General features: G+C 37.5%; 1 long non-coding RNA gene across 1 annotated transcript in view; it reads left to right on the forward strand.

Moving 5' to 3' along the window:
* The window catches only part of LOC146404238 (uncharacterized), a 93,028-nt gene extending 88,294 nt beyond the window's left edge, over window positions 1-4,734 (forward strand). Inside the window, exon 3 of the long non-coding RNA XR_014844700.1 lies at window positions 1,256-4,734. This is a non-coding gene — a long non-coding RNA (uncharacterized LOC146404238). The remainder of the gene's footprint in view (window positions 1-1,255) is intronic.
* The last annotated feature ends 4,662 nt before the right edge of the window (window positions 4,735-9,396 follow it).

A 9,396-nucleotide genomic window follows, 5' to 3' on the forward strand; every position in this document is an offset into this window, starting at 1 on the left:
GCCCAAGGCCAAGGGTTGACACATGTTCTGTGTGAAGAATTAGGTAGTTAATATTTTAGTCCCTGCAGGCCATAAGGTCTGTGTTGCAGTGAGTCCACTCTGCCATCATAACGTCAAAACAGCCATAGGCAATATATAAATATTCGAATGGGTTTGTATTTACAAAAAGAGGCATCTGGCCTGTGGGACAGTCAGAGTTTGCTGACCCTGCCCTCGGCTTTCCTAGGGGATAGAAGGTAGACCATTCCTACTCTGGATTTACACATTTATCAAGGTTTGAACACTTCCCAGTTCTCAGCCCACTTCGGGGGGGCAGGGCATATAACTTCTACTGACCGCTTCCAACTTTCTAACTAATCTCTTTTCTTTTAATCATTTCTTTCTCCTAAGATAAAGTCTTGAGGATGAGAAAAAGGCTCGCTTTGACAAATGACTCTTTCTTCCAAATCTATTGTTTTATTTTTATACCGCAGCTTGAAGAAATGCCAAGAATTTGATTCTCTTATCTGTTCTTCCTGAGGAAATGATGTGTTGGTTGTCCAACTGAGAGAAAGTAAAAAGCATAATAGGATATTCCAGGAGGAAATATCAGCTAGTGTTTCAAAACATCATTAGCTTTTTATTATAACATGGTTCCTGGGAAGAAGGGGGACAGAAAAGGGAAGAAGGCTCAGGTAGCCCATCAGTGGCGCAGTGTGGTAGCTGAGAGAGCGCACTGTGATTGTGGGGCTGGGGGCGGGATGTCCCCTAGGGGTCCTGCTTTACCTGGGATGAAGGCCTTTCACCAACTCAGGTTGGCACCGACAGGTCGGTTTCCTGCCATTCAAACTGAAGAAAGAACTTAGGTGCAAACTACAGAGCCCCGGAGAAATCTGGCTCTTTCTGGAGGTGGTATCAGAAGAAAAGAGACAGGTAGAAACTCTAAGATGGTGTTACTTAGACACCCTGCCCATTTTCTTCCAGATCGGAAACTGGATAGTGAGGAATTAATGGTTCAATAAAAAACCAGCAGAGCATGGTTTAGCCTGGGAAAAATGTTTAGGAATCGAGCCGTGACAGAGAGCATCTTGCCAGGGTTCTCAAACAGGTGTAACCAAAGTTATATTCTACATGGGGCTGAAGATAGCACGTGAGTTAAATGGTACGTATCACAGAGAGGGGCTCCCACTTAGGGTCACTCCTCCTCTAGAAAGGATGGTTCCTGCTGGAGGGAAAGACACCATCTTGCATTTGTATCCTGTCTTCTGATTTCCAGGGTCCCTTGCACAGAAGTATCGCAGAAGAGGAAACAGAGACACATCTCGAAGTGCTAAATAATTTTTTTGTTTGTTATGCTTTTTAGGGCCACACCTGGGGCATATGGAGGTTCCCGGGCTAGGGGTCCAATCAGAGCTACAGCTGCCAGCCTATGCCACAGCCACAGCAATGGGGGATCCTTGACCCTCGGCTGCACCACAATGGGAACTCCCCAAAGGGACAATTTTGAGTTAGAGAAGAGAGAGTAGTTCACAAAGGAATTCTGAAAGGGCAGGGAGAGAGGCATTGAGAGGAGTTATTCTTGAGTAGGATGTGCTCATTCTCTGAGACTCAGGAGAAGGGCCTGTGTGACTGTTATGTTGACAGGGAGAGACTGAGCATTTTCACTGGGTGATTTCAGTTTTGATTGTAGAGTTGGGGAGGGAGTATGAGAAGGATCATTTTTTTCCTCTAATTCAATGACATTTTTTATTTTTAATCTTTTTAAAGTTTCAGTTGTATTGAGCTGCAACTGACAAAAATCATAAGATATTTAAAGTGTACATGGCGGTGATTTGATACACAACTGTCCCTCCATATCCATGGGGTATTGGTTCCAGAACCCCTACAGACTCCAAAATCTGAGCTATTCAAGTTCCTTATATAAAATGATGTAGTATTTGCGTCTAACATCCACACATCCTACCGTACACTTTAAATCGACTCTAGATTACTTACAAAACTTAACACAATGTAAATGCTACGTAAATAGTTGCCAGGGTATGGCAAGTTCAAATTTTGCTTCTTGGAAGTTTCTGGATTTTTTTCTGAATACTTTTGATTCTGTGAATATGGAACCCGAGATAAGGAGAGTTAACGGTATATTGTGACAGGATTCCCCTCATCTAGTTAATTAACACATTCATCCCCTTGCGTTGCTCTTCTTATTTTATTTTATTTTTTGCTAAGACCATTTAAGTTCTACTCTCAGAACATGTTAATCGTTCAACCGTGTTACTAACTATAGTCTCCATGTTTTATATTAGCTCCTCAGACCTTATCCGTCTTATAGCTGAACGTTTAGATCCTTCTACCAACCTCTCCTTATTTCCTCCACACACACTCCCATCCCCAGTGCCTGGTAACCTAGCAACCACTATCTAGTCTGTTTCTATGAGTTTGAATTTGTTTGTTATTGTTGTCTTTGATTCTACATACAATTCATATCATGTAGTATTTGTTTTTCTCTGTCTGACTTATTTCACTTAGCATAATGTCCCTAAGTTCCAGCCATGTGGTCACAAATGGCAGGATTTCTTTCCTTCTTGTGCCTGAAAATACTCGCACACGCACACACAGACACACACACACACACTTATACATACATATGCACATAAAACCTGCTTTATCCATTTATCTGTTGACAGATGCTTGGGTGTTTCCATATCTTGCCTATTATGAATAATGCTACAATGAGCATATGAGTAGAGCTATCTCTTCCATCTCCTATTTGTGTTTGCTTTGGAGCTATACCTAGAAGTGGGATTGCTATATCATATGGTAACTTTATTTTTAATCTTTTGAGGAAACTCCATACTCTTTTCCATAGTGGTTGTACCACTTTAAATTCTCACCAACAGTATACAAGGGTTTCCCCTTTTTCTACATGCTCACCAACATTTATTACTGCCTGTCTTTTTTGGTAATAGTCATTGTAACAGGTGTGAGGTGATATCTCACTATGGTTTTAATTTGTATCATCCAGATGATGCGTGATATTGAGCACCTTTCATGTACCTATTGGCTGTGTGTATGTTCTTTGGGAAAATGTCTACTCAATCCCTCAGCCATGTATTTTTTTATTCTTTTTTGGCTACCCCATGGCACATGGAATTCCCAGGCCGGGGATCAGATCAAAGCGGCTGTTGCAACCTAGATCCTTTAATCCACTCTGCTGTGTCCTGGCTCAAACCTGTGTCCTGGCACTGCAGAAACACTGCCAATCCCATTGCACCAGAATCCTCTGCCCATGTTTTAATTGGAGTTTTGTTTTTTTTATTTTTTGCTATTGGGTTCTGAGCTATTTATATATTTGGATATTAACCTCTTATGAGATACATGTTGCCAATGTTTTTTCCTGTTCCCTGTATTACCTTTTCATTTTTTGATAGTTTCTTTTGCGGTACAGCTTTTTACCTTTTAGGAGTCCCTGTTTGTTTATTTTTGCTTTTGTTGCCTTTGCTTTGGAATCAAATGCAAAAAGCCATTGCCAAGACCACTGTCAAGTGGTAACCTATGTTTTCTCCTTGAAGTGTTCGTCAATCCATTTTGAGTTGATTTTTGTATGTGGTATAAGATGGGGTCTAGTTTCAATCTTTTGTCTGGCTGTCCAATTTTCCCAGCACCATTTATTGAAGAGACTATATCCATTGTATATTCTGACTCCTTTGTCATAACTTAATTGATTATATACACATGGATTTACTTCTGGACTCTTTATTCTGTTCCATTAACCTATGTGTCTCTTTTTTATGCCAATCTGATAGTCTGTAGTACTATCGCTTTGAAATATAGTTCGAAGCCAGGAAGTGTAATACCTCCAGCTTTATTCATCTCAGAATTGCTTGGCTATTCAGGGTCCCTTGTAATTTCACACAAATCTTCATATCGTTTTTTCTATGTCTCTGAAAAATGGTATTTCAATTTTGATAGGAATTGCATTTAATCTACAAACTGCTTTGGGTAGTGTGAATATTTTAATAATATTCTTCTAATCTATGATCACAGAATACCTTTCCATTTATTTGTGACTTCTTCAATTTATTTTATCAGTGTCTTAACGTTTTCAGTGTATAGATCTTTCACCTCCTTGGTTAAATTTATTCCTGGGCACTTTATTCTTTTTAACACGATTGTAAATGGGGTTGGTTTTGTAATTTCTCTTTCCGAATATTCCTTATTAGTATATAGGAATGCTACTGATTATTGTACATTGATTTTGTATCCCTTACTGAATTATTTATTCAACAATGTTTTGATGGAATCTTTAGGATTTTCTAGATGTAATATCGTGTCATCTGCAAATAGATAGTTTTACTTCTTTCTAATTTGGATGCCTTTTATTTCTTTTTCTTGCTGAATTGTTCCAGCAAGGATTTCCAATATAATATTGAATAAAAGTAGTGAGAGTGGGTATTCTTGTCTTGTTTCTGATCTTGGAGATACTTTCAGCTCTCTACTGTTGAATATGATGTTAGCTGTGGGCTTGTTATATGCGCTTTTTATGTCAAGATTTGTTTCCTCTATACCCAGTTTGTTCAGAGAGTTTATCATGATTTGATATTGAATATTTCTGTATGCTTTTTCTACATCTATTGAGATCATCATATGATTTTTATCCTTCATTTTGTTAATGTGGTATCTCACATTGATTTGTAGAGGTTGAACCATCCCTGCATCTCTGGAATAAATCCCACTTGACCTTGGTGTATAATCCTTTTAATGCGTCATTGAATTTTTTTTGCTAATATTTTGTTAAGGATTTTTGCATCTGTATTCATCAGGGTAATTGACCTGTAACTTTCTTTTCCTGTATTGTCCTTGTCTAGTGTTGCTATCAGGATAACACTGGGCTTGGAAAATGAGTTCGGAAGTGTTCCCTCATCTTTTTTTGTGTGTAAGAGTTTGAAATCTAAAGGGACAATCAGAGATAAAAGAGAGAGAGGGTACTTCATCGAGGAGTTTCTAAAAGGGCAGGAAAAGAGGCACTGAGAAGAACTATCCTTGAATAGGATGGGCTTGTTCTCTGAGATACAGAGAGGGGCATATATGATGGTTATACAGGCAAGGAGTTGAGAGTTTTCATTTGATGATTTCCATTTTCATTATAAAACTGGGGTAGGGAGAGAGGGGGCATATCTCCTGATCATTTAGTGAGTGAAACAGCACATGCATATATGTATTAAGGCTGTGATTAATATGACTGCCATCTAAGAATTAAGTACTTTAAACATAATAGATACCAGAATACACATTGTTTATATAATTATGTTTTTGTTTTGTCTTTAGTATAGATTTTTTTAAAAATTATTTTTGGGGTATAGTTGATTTACAGTGTGCCAATTTCTGCTGTACAGCAAAGTGACTCTGACACACACACATTTTCTATATATATGTATTATATAGGTCTCTGTGTGTGTATACACACATACATTCCTTTTATTTTCCATCATGGTCTATCTCAGGAGATTGGATATAGTTCCCTGTGCAATAAGTAGGACCTTTTTGTTTATTATAATTATTTTTTTAAGTAGTTACTTTGAAAATTTGAAAAATTAAAGTTTTCAAAACAAAACAGTATATAAGAATTTGAGCAACTTGTGAAGTTTTAAAAGAGATATGTATTTGTTCTTGTTGTAGTAAATGATTTGTCCTTTTTTATGGCTACATCAAGTATTAGATTTGCATCAGCAAATCATTGTTATGAAAATCAGAGCAGCCAAAATAACTTCACAGTCAACTTAATTTCAAAGTGGAAACACAGTGCTACCTCTCATCTCTGTTAAATACACGGCTGAAAATCAGCCATAATCACAGATTTTTCAGTTGATATGTAATTGTACTCAAATCCTTTCACTATCACTACACAATTAAAATCTGTGATATGCAGGGTATGGTAAGCGTCCTGATGTATCTATAGTGAAATAAATGAAGATACACATGTGATGAAAGTAGCAATACACAGAGTACTTACCCTCAGAGAATGCTAAATTGAAATTTATATTAAAAAATAAATATAATAGGCAATAAAACTTCTGTGATTGACTGATAGGAATTCCTCAAGAGTTATATGAATAAATTTGAACCCCAGAGCCAGAGCAGTATTTTAACACTGACTTATTTCCTATGATGAAATAGGTTTCCTGAGATTTTAACTTGAGAATAAATGAAATTCCTAGCAGCTTCATTACAGCAATAAGACACCTTTAAGACAGTACTTCTTGAAATTATAATCATGATTGTGCATTTCAAACAAAGCTCAAGTTCAAAATGCCTCAAGGTCATGACTATATCTTTTCCTTTCAAGTACTTTTAAAGAATGGATAAAAACCTGAAAAGTCTGTAATCTGAATGTTGTTTTGATGCCATAATATATATTTTAAAATATAACACCCTGGGGGGAAAATAGTGCTGAGTCGGAACAATGCAAAGCTTTCAAATATTTTACAAATCAGATCATCAATAATATCAGCTAAACACTTAAGTGGTCCGTAGCTGTAGGAAATGTGCAGTTACTGGGCCTCTATTATTGTCTTGAAAAGGCTGGAAGAACTAATGATGTGACGTGCTTATTGCAGCCTTGATAGCTATACAGCTATATATTAAGAACTGGCACAAAAATGATAAACGGAACCATTGAAAAGAGATTCTGAAGCAATTACTAATCAGGAAAAGCTTCTAATAAATCAATCAGCGTTAAGGTTGCTCTTCATCAACTAGATTCATGGTATTGCAAATTATTTACATTTTTAAATGGCTCACCTGGCTTAGCAATGATATTCAAATAATTTCCATAATGTCGCCTGACAAGGACATCTTAGAAAATTGCTTATTTAACTCTGAGAATCGAATGGAACAAGTACAGCAGGGGGAGAGGGGCAGTTGAGGAGGAGAGGAAAAAGTACACACGCAACACACACGAAACCAGATAGGTGAAAACAGAAAGAAACAAAATCTAAAGGGATAAAATTTCAACCGGTATCAATAAATACACGTTCAGCCTATCTACATAGACTGTATGAGTAGATGTAGAATTGGGCAAGTTTTCTAATAGTATGTGTATAAGTAATTTATATCATCACAGAATTAAGCATGGATATTCCAAGCCCTTTTTCATACATTTGGTGAAGACCACACAGTACGCAGCAGGCCTATTTGAATGTTGCAGCCTTTCTGATCAGCATACATTTAAACTTCAGAGCCGAACAATAGCTGCAACAGTACATCATTAGCATTACTTTCCAAAAAAATAATATCTTCTCTATGTTCTTGAAAAACCTCTAAGGTGAAACTGTGTCTGGGGTTATATGGGAAGTTCTACAGAGCATTCAAATTTTTCCCTATGGTGGTATTTCATTATATTACACACCTTGGCAGAAATTACTTTCCAAATTACTCTCTGTGCTGAATTGAACAGAGAGTGCATAAGCAAAGAAAGAAAGTGCTTTAAAGATAAAAACGCAAAGAGGGGAAAAAAGTTCTTTAGCAAATACTCATTCATGTTGAACGTACAATTTTTCTGCTGCTGGGCTCGTAGAAGCACTTGAAATTTGAATCAATCCTAGCCCTCAATGGGCACGCAATCTACTTGGGGCGAGAGGACTGACAGAATAGGAAAGAGATAATCTCTCATTCTGTAGATGATCTTACCCTATCCTATTGCTTAAACTATTATCTATATGGCGTGGCCAAAAGACGCCCTGGACAGTCTCTCCTATCCCATCTCCTTTCTGTGCTTTATTTGTGCTCGTACAACCCAAGTGAGCATTCATTCCAACAGTTCTTTAAGCTGATGCCCTAAAACCATACTATGAGTTACTTCTTTTTCTACCTTAAAATATATATAATCGCGTAACACTCTGGACAAGAGCTGTTCCTTTTCCTTCACATCATCTTTAATTAGTCCCCAGCCCATCTCTAAAATACTCCTCAAATTCTCTCCCTTTCCACTGAATTCATACCATTTTCCTTGCCTTGCATTGTTCCAAGTTTTCCCAACTTGTCTCAATGACTCCAGGCTCTCTTCCCTGCAGTCCATCCTCATCATTCCTACCAGTTATCTGATTTAAATAAGGGCTCTGATTACATAGAGCCCTTATTTAAATATGTACAATTTCTCTCCACAGGGAAGACAAACCTTCAGCATGACCGACAAGGCTTTTCTAACCTCCTCTCTTACCACATCCACCACCCATACTACATTCCATCAATATGGAACTTCATATGAGCTGCAAATAGTATCTTTCCATGATGCTGTGCCTCTGCACGTATCCTTTACTGCATTAAGATGCCTTCCTTATCCATTTCTCCTTCTGGAAAAATGCTTACTTTCCCTTCAATACTCTAGTCAAATGCCACTTTCTCTGTGGCATTAATTCATCCTTCCCATGCACTCTCATAGCCTCATTATATGCACCTCTGTTATAACCATGGCAATATGGTTGTTTTCTGTTTTCTTTTCTAGACTGTGGGTCATTTTTGCAATTTTTGCTTGAATTGAACAGATTTGGCAAGTGCAGCGATTCACATAAACACTTTGTTAGGGAAGACAATTTTCCAAGTCTAGGCTGAGAAATCAGGGATTCCAGTAATACCATCCAGTCTTTAAGAACAAGTATAAATCTGCAGGCCAGGAAAGAGAAGAAAGAACAGTACAGGCAGAAGGACGAACATGTGCGAAAAGTAATGTTATGTTCAGCCATCCCTAAGTATTTCCTAGTGGCAAAGTTGGAACTATGTATATACATAGGCTAAGGGAAACATAACAAGGAAATGGACCTTGACCCTGAAAATAATTTTAAGTTGTTGCGAAGTGCTTGGATGAGAGACGCTAATTTGCAAGGACATACGATTTTGTTCATCTGTACTTAGCAATTCAAGAGACGAATGTAGATTTTGACGCTGATCTGGGTTGGGCTATGTTAAGGCAGGTGTGGTTTAAGTAGACATGTATAACGCAACTGAAGATTTTAATGAGAGTTTCAGATGACAGTGGTTCAGTCTGGTGTAGTTCCAGACTAGACAGAACAACTGGGAAGCATGAAGGAACATACAGGCTGTTTTCAAAAACCATATATACCAAAATTGAAAAATTGAAAGTTGTAACTTATGGATCAAATAGTTTCTATTAAGTATGTATTATATGCCAAATTCTGTCTTAGGCACCAGGGATCCAGCAGAAGAAAAATGACAAAAATCCCCATGATGTTTGTTGAAGTTCAAATTTTTAGAAGTAAAACAGTTCTGGAGGTTACAAAAAGCATGTTACCATGGGAAGGGGTGAATGAAGAATGTGAAGGTATGGGTCACTGGAGTTTAGGAAGCAAGAAATTCTAAGAATATCTGCCACAAGTCGTAAACATGGGTAGGAAATCAATCAAG

The sequence above is a fragment of the Sus scrofa genome, chromosome 4 (genome assembly GCF_054392235.1).
Source record: "Sus scrofa isolate SSC_HxYL_T2T_F1_AM1 chromosome 4, Sscrofa_HxYL_maternal_Yorkshire_Landrace_v2.0, whole genome shotgun sequence".
Taxonomy (NCBI): Eukaryota; Metazoa; Chordata; class Mammalia; order Artiodactyla; family Suidae; genus Sus; species Sus scrofa.